Raw genomic sequence first — 13,431 nt, 5'->3', positions numbered from 1 at the left:
TAACTTTGATGTGCGTTTCCATAACCTATCATTACAAAGCAGTTTTTCTTCACTGATGTTGAAAAATATCAATTATTCGAACAGTATCTGTGTCAATGTCTTCTTCACAAGATGTGCCACAAATTGTGCTGCAGCTAGATACAAGATGTGTGAGTATTACGAGCCAATCCAATTTCACTTCACAGAGGAAAGACACACATATGGTAATAATGGAATAGTGGCCGAAGCAGAAAATAGTATAAGTGACAAACTGCTCTTTCCTTATGTCTTTCGGCAATTAGTATTATCCTATATAAATGAAGTTCGTCAGAATTTTATGTTTTTTAATGGATAATAACAAAAGCCACACTGTTCTCAGTACTGATTTCCAGCTCGTATTGGTGTTAGAAACGATATGTCTTATTTACAGACATTTTCTGATATTTACTTGGCTGCATTATATAATGTACCATACAAGTATTTGTGCATATTTATTCCAGTAATTGTCAAATTTTAAGGTTATGTTCGCCAACTGACAAGTAATTATTCGTTACCCATGCTTCTTAACAGTATAAATATATACTTTATTGCTGTTGGGCTTAGAATTTTTCTGCAGTAGGTGTGTATGACTTGTTGGTGATGAATTCAACGATAAATGAACTGCATGCACTTTACTTGTTTTCGAAATAATATACACATTTGAATTAGTTAAACGTTATATATAGCAAATTCTTTATATTGTATAATTTACAGGAATATCATAAATGCTATATGGTTCTCTTCTTCTTGTCAAATGTCAATTTAATTAAGAAACTCAATTGACAAGTCGAACTACCTCTCCCTATTTCTCTGTCACTGATATTCAGTGTACAATTCACTTTCAATTTAGTGGGAGTTGCCGCAGTCGTACACTGCTCTTCCGATAATCATTTCATCTTGTTTCTTCAAAATATTTTCTGTTCCTTTTGTCAAAGTGCACTCAGGTTGTTTCAGTTACTTTACATCATGCTTTCATGGAATAAACTATTATTCTTATCTCCTTTTCTACTGTCAGTCTTACTACTAACATATTAAAAGTTAGGCCTTTCACTTCTATGGCAGTCAATATCACGCCGAACTTTTCCTTGATCTAGCTTCTTTGCGTAACTTTTCTTTATCGTCTGCTCTGTCTGCTGTTTTCTGCTTATCTCATAATAGTTATATATTTATTAATAAATCGCATACTCGCTATATTCTGACATCAATGAATTACAAACACAATTTCCAATACTCGTCTGCTTTTAACTTTCTTGTTAAATTATTATGAAATATGTATTCACAAAAGAAACAACTTGATAATTTTAACAGCTTAACTGTTATACATTTACTTTAATACCTGCGTTTGATTCAGTTTGATGCATGTGATACATATAACTGGTTGTGTATTATGCAAGTCTCGTTTGTTCTTTAAATTTGTTGAAGATTCTCGAGGACAGAAATCAACAATACCTGTTGTACGAAAACACTAGCGTATCTTCGAACATTGTTGAACTTTTGAGAATCTCGCCTAATAAGTATATAAAAGCAAACCATCACAAGACGCGAAAAAACAGTAATAGAACATTGTTGGTCAGCTATAGTCAGCATACTATAAGACTCAGAAGCTATAATTGTGATTAACGCTTATTAATCAGAAAACTATAGGATTTGACCAGGATCATTTATACATTTCCAATATTACAAACTTCAGTGAACTAATTTCGGATGTTGGTATTTCTACAAAGCCATCGCATAACTTCAGCAGAAAAACTCACACGTGAAGGATAGAACTAACTAGTATTCCCGTAAAGGAAAATGTATTTGTATATCAACATAAAAGTAATTTACGCCTCGTGGATGTGGACCATATTCAGTTCTAGACCAGATAGAAAGCTGAATATGTTTGTTTATAAATAATTATTTGTAATAATAGTTATTATGAATTGTACTGTTTTTCTTTTCTTTTGTATATTAAAATATATTGATGTTAAGAAAGAAAATTGCGTATCTGTCATGGTGGCAACTGTCATAAATTTGACACATGTTGATATTCAATTAACTTTTAAGTTAAAATTTCCTGCTATATGAAATCATAATACCTAACGTACGTAATATAATAAATAGGAAACTCGTCCGAGGTAATTTATAATACGTAACATAACATCTACACTAAACTGACTTTTATGTCATGACACAAGCTCCTCTTCAATTTACAATCTCTTTTCTTTTTCTATTTACAAAATCTGTTCTTAGCTCACCCTCAAAATGTGTTTATACAGTCTGCTCTAACATTTGCATTCCCTTAGATGACTTCAGTGCAAAACATGTAGTTCTTAAAGTACAATATCATTCTCCTGATCCTTCCACTGTCAATCTTGCACCTCTGAAGGTATGCACGTGGTTGCTGGTCTGTCTATATGAGAACTCCTTCCTATATAAATACTTCTAGATCTTCCAAGTGGCAAATATGATGGCCAGACACTCTCATTAAATCACAGAGTAGTTCTCTTTTATATTTAACAATTTTTTACTTTTATATTTTACTGGAAACAATCCAGCTTCATGTTCTTGAAAGAGTACTTTTCTAATTTCCAACTCCAATGTCTGAAGCATCTACCTGAACAAGAAATGGTCTGTTGAGTGGGATTTTAAGAATTGGTGAACTTTCTAACATGTTCTCTTATCTTCTGTTTCCAGTCTTTGTTCTTTCTCTTTTCTTTTTCTCAATGTGTGCTCTTTTTCTCTCTATTTCTAGTCTATGTTTTCTTACATTTTCTTCCTTTTCTCTTTGTGCTCTTATTATATTTCTAATTTGCCTTTCTCTGATTTTCTTTTCTTAGTCTTTCTTCATCTCTTCTCTGTCAAAGCTCCTCACTCTTTAGTTCTTGTTGTTATTTAAAGAATTCTCGCAATTTACTGAGATGAGTTCCTTTTTTCACCTATTTATTAAACTTCCTTCATATTATTGTACAAAGTAATTGTAACCTCTACATTATTTTCGTTACTACTACAGTTGTACGGGACAATTTATTTCCACTGTCATTTTCTTCTACAGTTTCTTAATAATATGTAATCCTGAATGGTTCGCCAATTTTTTAGATGTTAAGATTATTATGTTCTCCAACTGTCAATTAAAGGCTGTTACTTGTACTTTTTAATAGTATTAATATATAGTGTTTTGTTGTTGGGCTTAGGATTCTTCTACAATAGATTCTGCGACTTGGTGGCGATAAATTTAACGATAAATAAACAGAAAAACTTTACTGTTTTGCAAACAATAAACATGTATATTCGAACTATTTAAACGTGTGTACAACAAATTATTTACACAGATATCATAAACACTATAAGGTTCTCTTCTTCTTTTCTTTTTTTACATTAAACTCAGTTGGCAAGCCAAACTATCTTTCCACATTTCTGTAGCACCAGTTTTACGTGTGTAAGTAGCTTTAAGTTACCATAGTCGTATACTGCTCTTACAATAATCGTTTGGTCTTTCTTGTACCTTTTGTCAAAGTACACTGATTTTCGTTACTCAAATTCTCACTGATTCAATTACTTTAGAACTACAATTTTACAGAATAAATTATTTTTCTTATCTACTTTTATACTGTCAGTCTTCTTTAACGTTAGCCCTATGTAATTCGTTAGGATCAACACTTCTAGGATAGTTAATATCACGCCGAACCTTTACTTAACCGAGCTCCTTTTCGTAACGTTTCTTTTCCAGCCACTCTGTCTTTTTGTGTCTGTTACTTCTCCCTCATCTCATATCATTTATACCTTTATTACTAAATAGCCTTCTCGGTATATTCTTGATATAAATGAGTTACAAACACAACTTCCAATAATCGTCGGCTTTTAACTCTCTTATAATAAAAAAACAACAAAATAATCGTAAATATTAATTCACAACATAAACAAATTAATAATACCTATATTAAACATGAAATTAATATATACTTGCATATCAAATTACATGACTGGTTACACGAAACTAGTTCAAAACAAAACAAAAATTCAAGGTTGCCACTGGCATTAGCTAATAAGTAATCAATTAAACTTAAAATGTTGTGAGTAGTGTGTTTTAACACTCCTACGAAAATTGGGGCCTAATAGGCCCCAGAGCAACTTGAAAGGTTATTAATATTAGGCTAATAATTTTGTATTTAAATGAAATTGCCATTAACTGACCCTATCCCTTTATATTTTAAGGAGCAATAATATTTTGACTTTTCAGACATTTGCGAAATAATATTTAAAATTTTTTTTAAAACATCCACTAAGGGTATTTTGAGGCCCCAGATCAAAAGACATAAAAATGACTTTATTTATTACCTGAATAATTCTAGAACAGGCCTGGGCAACCGAAAAAAGCAAATTATAGTAAAAATATATTAATTTTACAACTTATTTTCAAAAGATGGATATTTAGGATAATAAATCTACTCCAACAATAATTTTAGACGGTCCTGATTATTGCCTAGTTTGCCCACGCCTGTTCTAGAACATTCTAGAAACTTTACAGAAGTATTTAGAATAATCTAGAATATTCTTGAAGCTTCTAGAATATTCTAGAAGAATCCACAGCTCCTATATATATAGGATTTATACGATGCCATTTACTACGATGCCAGTGAACGAACTTTTGTCCAAAGATAAGAATTTTAGTTATTCAGCAACACCTTCAAGGATCAACAGGAGAACCGCAGCTCTCAATATATTCAATGGGAACCCAGGCATTACAAGGCAAGCTGCTCCAAGAGTCTCCACACCATTCGAAACATTCAAAATTTTCATTTCTGATAATATGATGGAACAGATCATTCACTCAACAAACACCGTCATGAAAGAACCAATTTTTGAAGAAGACCTCTGGAAATGGATCGCAGCTAATCTTTTCCTTGGAATAAGCAAATCCAAAAACGCATCGAAAGACGAAATGTTTTCAACATAATTCGGTTTGCCATTTTTGCGAAAACTGATTACACAAGACAAATTCAAAAAAATGAGCTCAAAAATCAGATTTGACATCCACTCTTAAAGAAATAGAGAAATCAAAGATGCCGCCATCTCTGGAGTCTGGAATTTTTTCATTGAAAATTGCAAGAACAGTTACAACCCAAGCGAATACCTGACAGTGGATGAACAACTATGTAACTTCAAAGGAAGAGTTGGCTTCAGAACATACATTCCAACAAAGCCAGGCAAATACGGAATAAAGATTTGGTGCCTAACAGATGCAAAGACAAGTTACCTCCTCAACGCTCAAATTTATACTGGAAAGGTTGGAAATACGACAGAAACAAATCAAGGAGAAAGAATAGTCAGAGAACTGAGTCAGCCATTTCTTGGAAAAGGAAGGACAATAACGACAGATAATTTCTTCACAACAATGACACTTGCCAAGTACCTACGAACAAAAAGAACAGGACTTGTTGGAACCATACGGAAATCAAGAACCTTCCTGCCTCCTGAAATAAATGCAAAATCTAGAGAGTTATCACCAAAGTTTTTCTACCATGACGACATCACTCTTCTCAGGCACTCAGACAAATCAGGAAAATATGTGCTACTACTGAGTTCTCAGCATCAGTCTGGTGAAGTAGAAGAGAATGGAAAGCCCGAAATCGTCAATCTTTACAATGCAACGAAGGCAGGTGTCGACACTCTCGATCAACTGGTGAGATATTATACAACAAAGAGGCGATCAAAGCGCTGGTCAGTCTGCATATTCTATGACATTCTAGATCTTGCTGCGTACAATGTTTTCGTTTTACACTCGACAAAACATCCAGAATTTCTTCGTCAACATAAATCAAGAGCCAGAAGAGAATTTATACGGCAATTGATGCTTGAAATCAAAGAAATTTACTGCAAAGATAATGACAAAACAACCTCATGTGAACCGCCTGCAAAGAGGGCAAAAAGAGGACGATGCCATTTGTGCGGCAGATCAAAAGCTAGACAGTCGAAAATTGTTTGCTCAAATTGTAAAAAAAAGTTTGTCAGAGCCATTCTAAAGTTGTTTGTAATGAATGTTGCTAAATCACTGTGTTTCTATTGGAAAAATATATGGGGCCTGATAGGCCCCAAAATCACTTTAGTGGATGTAAATATTGTTTTCGTAGGAGTGTTAAGACACATTTTAAGCTCTTTTAATACCCAAACCAATTGTGTTAATTGCCATAAAATCTTCTTCTTTATTATAACGTACTTTTGAAGACATCACAGGGTTTTAGTAATTTAAACTTTTCATAATTTTTACGGTTTTTAGATCAGATATTCATAAAGCAAGGAAGAAACATTTCATAAGAAAATACGTTTCCTTAAAGAACTGTGTAACGGATTTACCGTTATACATTTATTTTAGTACCTACGTTTGTTTAAGTATAGTTTTATGCATGACTTATATTCTTGGACGTGTATATTACACAAGTCCTGCCTTTTTTTTAAATTTGTTGAAGATTCTCGAGGGCAAAAATCAACAATATTTTTACCATTGGAACAGACTTATAACCATTTGTACTCGTTACAGTTTACATACTAGTACTTAATGGTGAGTATGGTAGTACTTTGGTGTCCATATACAAATTTTGGTGAGGTAGAGATAATTTTCAACTAAGACATCTTGCATTTAGATGTAGTGGGTACAGTTTATTTAAGAGGGATTAATGAGAAGATTGATAAATAATTTATAAGGATTGGCTTAGATGGTTTTATCTTAAATTTTTGTTTAGTGAATTGGAAGGCCTAGCTAGACCAAAAATATCTTTTGTTGTATTTAAAAATGTATGTAAATGAGTAGATATGATTTGTTTTGGTTTTGAATTTCAAGCAACCTCATTCGAGGAATATATGTGCTAGCCGTCCCTAATTTAGAGACTATAAGCACGAGGGAAGGCAACTAGTCAACACCATCCATCACTAGCTCTTGGGCTAATCTTTTACTAATGAAAAGTGGGACGGATCGTCACACTATAATGCACCCACCTTTGAAAGGACGAGCATGTTTAGTGAAGTGATTCCAACCCATGACTCTATACTGTAATAGATTTACTGTTGTAGATTTATTTTAGTGCCTACGCCTGTTTCTGTATATTTTTCCTTTTTATGTGATGTATGTTCTTGACTGTGCGTTGCACAAGTACCGCCTGTTCTTGAAACCTGTAAAACGTTCTTGTGCGTAAAAATAAACAATGTACTAGGTGTGTAAGTTATATTAGCAATTGACAGAATTGTTGCAAGTGAATGTTCTATAGTTTCGCGTGATTGGTATTTAAAACCCGACGAGCCGAGAGACAATAGGTTATTAGTGCTGGTTAACTACAACCTTCCACAATTCTATTAAATTTAGTCTACTCCACTACCCAAATAAGATTCTTGGATGTAACTCTAACATTAAAAGATAGTGTTCTACATACTGATTTGTGCCGAAAACCAATTTTTACATAAGCAAAGCTGTCATCCTCCACACACCAAACGCAAAATCACATTCAATCAAGCACTTAGGTTATAAAAGATATGCTCTGATAGTAAGAACCATAACCGTCACATTAATTCTTTGAAACAGACTATGACTGAAAGAAGTTATAAACAAAAGATTATCATCCAAGAAGTTGAGAAAGCTAACAATATTCCTTGTACATCTGCCCTAAAACAATCACCTAAAACCAATTCTTTTCGTGTTCCACTAGTTATTATTAAAAACATTTACCCCAGATACTAAAGAAACACTGTTACCTCCTCCAACGTAATGATTGATTAAAATATATTTTTATGGAAGTTTCTGTCATTTCTTTTAGAAATAATAAAATTTAACATTCACACTTAGTTCTCGCTAAAGTAAACTCTACGCCGACATTAGGTGGAAGTTAACCTTGCAATAGCAAGCGATGTCAAACTTGTAAGTTCATACAGGAAATAGATAAATTTTCCGATAAAGATAACCAAAAGCAGTTCAAAATCACTAATTACATAACTGCTCTACGAAAAATGTCGTTTATTTAATCCAACGCCGAAGATGCAATTTTCAGTATGTAAATCAAACCAAAACAACTATACGAGAATGTTTTAATAACCATAAATCAACAATAAAAACAAACAAAACACTTTAAAATGCCTGTACAATATCCTGAAGACATTAAACTTATGGGTATGTAGACAGATTTTACATCTAACAGAAATAGGGAAATTTTTGTTTGTTTGTTTGTTTGGGAATTTCGCACAAAGCTACTCGAGGGCTATCTGTGCCAGCCGTCCCTAATTTAGCAGTGTAAGACTAGAGGGAAGGCAGCTAGTCATCACCACCCACCGCCAACTCTTGGGCTACTCTTTACCAACGAATAGTGGGATTGACCGTAACATTATACACCCCCACGGCTGGGAGGGCGAGCATGTTTAGCGCGACGCGGGCGCGAACCCGCGACCCTCGGATTACGAGTCGCACGCCTTACGCGCTAGGCCATGCCGGGCCCTCCGGATATAAGACTTTATATTGTCTGTAAGTTTGTAAAACTCATGTATATAACACATTATTTGTAATAACTATTAGCAATAACCGTTATTATAAATCATTGGTATTTTAAAATACATTTGTGTTTGTTTGTTTGTTTTGGAATTTCGCACAAAGCTACTCGAGGGCTATCTGTGCTAGCCGTCCCTAATTTAGCAGTGTAAGACTAGAGGGAAGGCAGCTAGTCATCACCACCCACCTCCAGCTCTTGGGCTACTCTTTTACCAACGAATAGTGGGATTGACCGTCACATTATACACCCCCACGGCTGGGAGGGCGAGCATGTTTAGCGCGACGCGGGCGCGAACCCGCGACCCTCGGATTACGAGTCGCACGCCTTACGCGCTCGGCCATGCCGGGCCTACATTTGTGTTAAAAGAAAATTGTGTGCATCAATCTTGTTGGCAAATATCATGAATGTAATACATATTAACATTTAATTAAGTACTAAATTCATATTCAAATTTTCGGTTATTTGAAATAGTAATATGCTAGCGTAATAAATACGTAACATAATAAATCGTAAACTCGTCCAAAGCAAGTCATAATATGTAACAAAATATATTAGCTAGGACATGTATAAACAGTTAATAATATACAGGGTGGCCCGTAAGTCCCTACCCATCCATATATCTTATGTATCCAGTGTATCTGTGTGCTGTCCCCCATTCACGCTGCGCTCATGTACTCACGTACTTGTCACAATACGCTCTTCAAGTGTAAATGGGCTTACATCGGCCATATTTCTTTGAAAAAAAGAAACAAATTTATAAATCATGTGTAATTGAATATAACATAATAACATATGAATGGGTAGGCACTTACGGGCCACCCTGTATATTATCTGTATACTTCCCGTTACTCTATGTATTGTACTTTGTTCGGTTGAGGCTATTTTCTCATAAATCGAACTTTGTCATGAATAACCATAGTAATAAAACTGTGCACTAATCAAGGTCAGTAAAGGATGTATGCATTGTATTGAAAGTGAATTTGTATTAATGTGTAAGCATGTTTCTGCTTACGAATGAGTCTTGTACGTGTGTGATTCTGAATACAGAACATAATGTTCGATCTATGTTTCAAATTCTTCTCGTTTTTTAACTTCATTTCTTATTTTTTCCGTAATTTCATTTATTGTATAGAATATCAATCAAAGCTTTGGTGTTCTTGTCAGTTTCTCATTTCATTTACGTGCTCATATTAAAAGGTTTAAATCATTAGATTTTAGTGTGTAATTTGTTCTGGTGTTGGAAAGTGTGAAACTTTAAGAAGTCTGACAATCTAATTTTATAAAAGCGACCAAATTCTGTAATATGTTTAAAACAAAACCTCAGAAAGCACTTTATGTCAGCTTTCACTCTTAACTAATTTAAATTTGCATGTTAGCTCAGTATTTTCAGTCTGAAAAATGGACTTTTGAAATATCATAAAATCGATAAGGTGTTATTTTTGCTTTATTAGCGCACAATCACAACAGGCGACCCGCGCTCTCATCACTATGGAGAATGGAGGCAAGAATTATATTTAATGTTGTAAAACTTTGCACTTATAGTTTACCCAATGGGGTACAACACTAGTAAGAACAGATGTATTAAAGTTTTATTACATTCGTTTTATGATATTTTCCAGCGAAAAATAACTTATATTTAATTCTAGGAATTGTAAACTTTGTAATTTAAAAGTAAACAAAACATTCTATGAGGCCTGTCATAACCTGGTAGCTAGAGCGTCGGATTCGCATTTGTAGATCATGGGATCATAGCTTATCATCTGACATGATCCCTTTTAGTCATGAGAATGTTATAATGTTACGATGAATCACATTATTCCTTGGTTAAGTGTTGCTCAAGAATTGACACGAACTTAGTTCTATGCATAATATCAACATTAATCAATTCCTTTACCAAAGTTTAACTATGAGAATTTTAAAATATTTACCCCTGAAGAAGAAAGGTCCATCTTTCGAAAACGCTCGGGTTAAAAGGTTTTTGTTTCATTTTTATCAAGACTTCTTCGGCCTACATTTTTTAGAATATCAAAAATATTTTTAAACGTAAAAAATATGTTCTTTATGTTTTTGCTCACTCTTAAAAAATTAACAACGTGTTTAAAGTGTTAATAGCACAAGTATATAGCCAAAAGTATAATTGTGAAACATACGTAGCTTGAACAACAAAATAGATTTTTATTTCTAAACATATAAAAGAAATATTCGGAAAATAAGAATTTCCTTGCACACATAAAATGTTGAATAATCTAATTCATCTTAATATTAGGGAACGTATATCGTTAGTGAGCAACATTATTATCTATGCTGATTGAAACCAGCAGTTTATTTGCATAAATTTACTTAGTTATGAAAATAAATCTATAAGCTTGCCAGTGAGATTATATTTTCAAGAAACTTAATCTATCACATTTGGTAAATTTTGTGCACATCAATTCGTCATTGATTGTTTCTCGAGGTTTGTGGAAAATATTACTTGTTTCTGCTTGACACAGAGTCTATTCACATGAAAGAAATTTCTACATATACCATGGTCGTTGTCTATCCAATTATTTGATTGAAGGAATTTTTTCTGTTTCCGTTACAAAAACAACAAACATAAAAACCATTATTACTAAAGAAAATGTTTTGCTTTCTATATTTTAATAAAGCAATAACTCAGAGGATAATGTATGAATAAATGTTCACATTTATAGTGTTAATTATTTAATATGTAAGAGAAAGTCATACTACGTTTTGTTAACTTGGATTATGAACGTCTAAGGTTGCAAAAGTATAAATATATTATCAATCTTTTATTGTCAAACAGTAATAATAAAAAAACAGTGAGAAGTGTATTTATATTTTCTAAAGAAATAACTACACAGTTAGTAATACAGGCGTAACATAGTTATTATACATACCAACTTTTTAATATTTTCTGTTCACTTTCGTATGCACTCAATTTCAAAGTTTTGAAGTATATAATGATATTTATAGATGATATGAGTTTTCTGATATTGTTAAAATACAATTGCTTTAAACCCAGAATCTAATCAAAAGCTTAGGTTTAGTATTAGATTACGAATATTTTCCTAACTATCCTTCAAGTTTACCTTTCTTAATGGTTGAAAGTTTTAGTTTCACTTTCTGTCGATACTTAATTATTTCAAACCAATGTAAAGTATGTGAGAGTAAAGTATATGTCATGTCAAAAATACGAAATTCGCATTTCATCTCACTATATTTCTGCTAAACCAAGCACTAAAATATAATATAGGCGCAATTATAAGTACTTGTGAATGTGCTTTTCATGTAAAAAAATTGTCTCCACTGAATTTGCTAATTTGTAATTATTCATTTGCCATCGACTACCTGACAGTATATTTGAATACAAAAAATCTCGTTTGGGTGCTTGGTCAATCGAAACAGTATTTTTAATTTTCTCGCAATGTTTGGTCATTCTACCAGTGGTAAGATTAGAAAACTTTCTCATTTTCATTTATATTCAGTTCAAACGTTTCGTATGTTACTATTAATAATAATCCTGGAAATACATATTTAACTTTATGAGTAACATAAAGTATTTTTCATTTACAACCACGGTTTAGCATATTTATGACGTTCCTCAGAGGATATTTGTTTGTTTCCTTTAGACAGTCGTATATAAAGTAACAGAAAGGCTTGTTACACTTATTTTTAATTGATAGGTTAAAGGAAAGGTAGCTAATCAAAACCTCTCCTTGCTAAGCCTACTCTATCTACTCTATTCGAATATTGGTATATGACTGTCACTTGTATAACACTTCCAAGAGCCGAAAGTGTAGAGTGTAATTTTGTAGTAACAGGACGCAAAACAAGAACCCCTTTTATTTATAATTTAGCATACTAATCAGTAGTCCACCTGCTCATATGAGAACTATAAGACAAATAATATACATCTACAAGTTATTTATGGAAAAAATACACTGAATTTTACTAATAAATTTTTGTTTCATCTCTCTTCAGTAAGTTTCACAAATTTCCAGACAGTTTTTGAGTTTAAGGAAGTCACTAAAATACTTACTTGTTCTAAATATATATAGAAAGCACATTGACTGTCAATTTTTAAAATTTTCTGAATGTTTCGATGATTAAGAATCAAAGATTCAATGGTTTTATTTAATAGTCTGAAGCCACTGATACTTTTTAAATGTATAATTAAGATATATACAGGTATGAGCGTTTGGTTGTGAAGAACATCTTCATACAGTTAGTAAATTTGGTCATTCTAAAGTTTCTGATTTTAAGATAATTGAAAAACAGTCTCAGATCATTGTTAATGGGCTTCTTTACTACAAATACTAGTGTTTTGATGACTGATTTGTTTTTGTTACATTTTAACATTTTAAGCTAACTATAAAATTGATTAAAGGTTTCATTGCAAACATCTTTGCAGATAATTCTTACCTGATTCATTTCCTGAAATATTCCCATTGAAAAACACTTGCTGGATACACTGCTAATCCTGTTTTTCTAAGAGCTAGAATGAAAGTTTGCTATAATGTGTTTGAAAAGAAATGAAAATTCCCTGGAATGTGATGGCTCAAGTTATTCTTTGAAACTCATCTAACCTTTACTGTGTCAAATGTTGGTTTTATTTTTCAAAATGTGTGTGGGTTTTTTGATATAGCAAAACCACATCGGGCTATCTGCTGAGTTCAGGGAGGGGAATGGAACCGCTGATTATAGTACTGTAAATCCGTAGACTTATCGCTGTATCAGCGGGGAACTTTTTCAAACTGATTGCTGGCTTGTTTCTAATTGGTTTGTCTTTCAGTCAGATATAGTTTCTTAATAACACAATTGCTATTTTATTCGCAAATGTGTCTATGGAAAATATTGAAATCTAGTATTTTTCAGTAACTTGTCATGTAGCTTATACTCTAAC

General features: G+C 32.8%; 1 long non-coding RNA gene across 1 annotated transcript in view; it reads right to left on the bottom strand.

Moving 5' to 3' along the window:
* Positions 1–13,005, bottom strand: part of LOC143224094 (uncharacterized) — a 33,261-nt gene extending 20,256 nt beyond the window's left edge. Inside the window, exon 1 of the long non-coding RNA XR_013013205.1 lies at positions 12,951–13,005. This is a non-coding gene — a long non-coding RNA (uncharacterized LOC143224094). The remainder of the gene's footprint in view (positions 1–12,950) is intronic.
* Positions 13,006–13,431: the final 426 nt, after the last annotated feature.

The sequence above is a fragment of the Tachypleus tridentatus genome, chromosome 8 (assembly GCF_004210375.1).
Source record: "Tachypleus tridentatus isolate NWPU-2018 chromosome 8, ASM421037v1, whole genome shotgun sequence".
NCBI classification, from domain to species: domain Eukaryota; kingdom Metazoa; phylum Arthropoda; class Merostomata; order Xiphosura; family Limulidae; genus Tachypleus; species Tachypleus tridentatus.
Note: the sequence above shows the minus strand (reverse complement) of the source record. Positions and strands in the feature narration are given on the sequence as shown.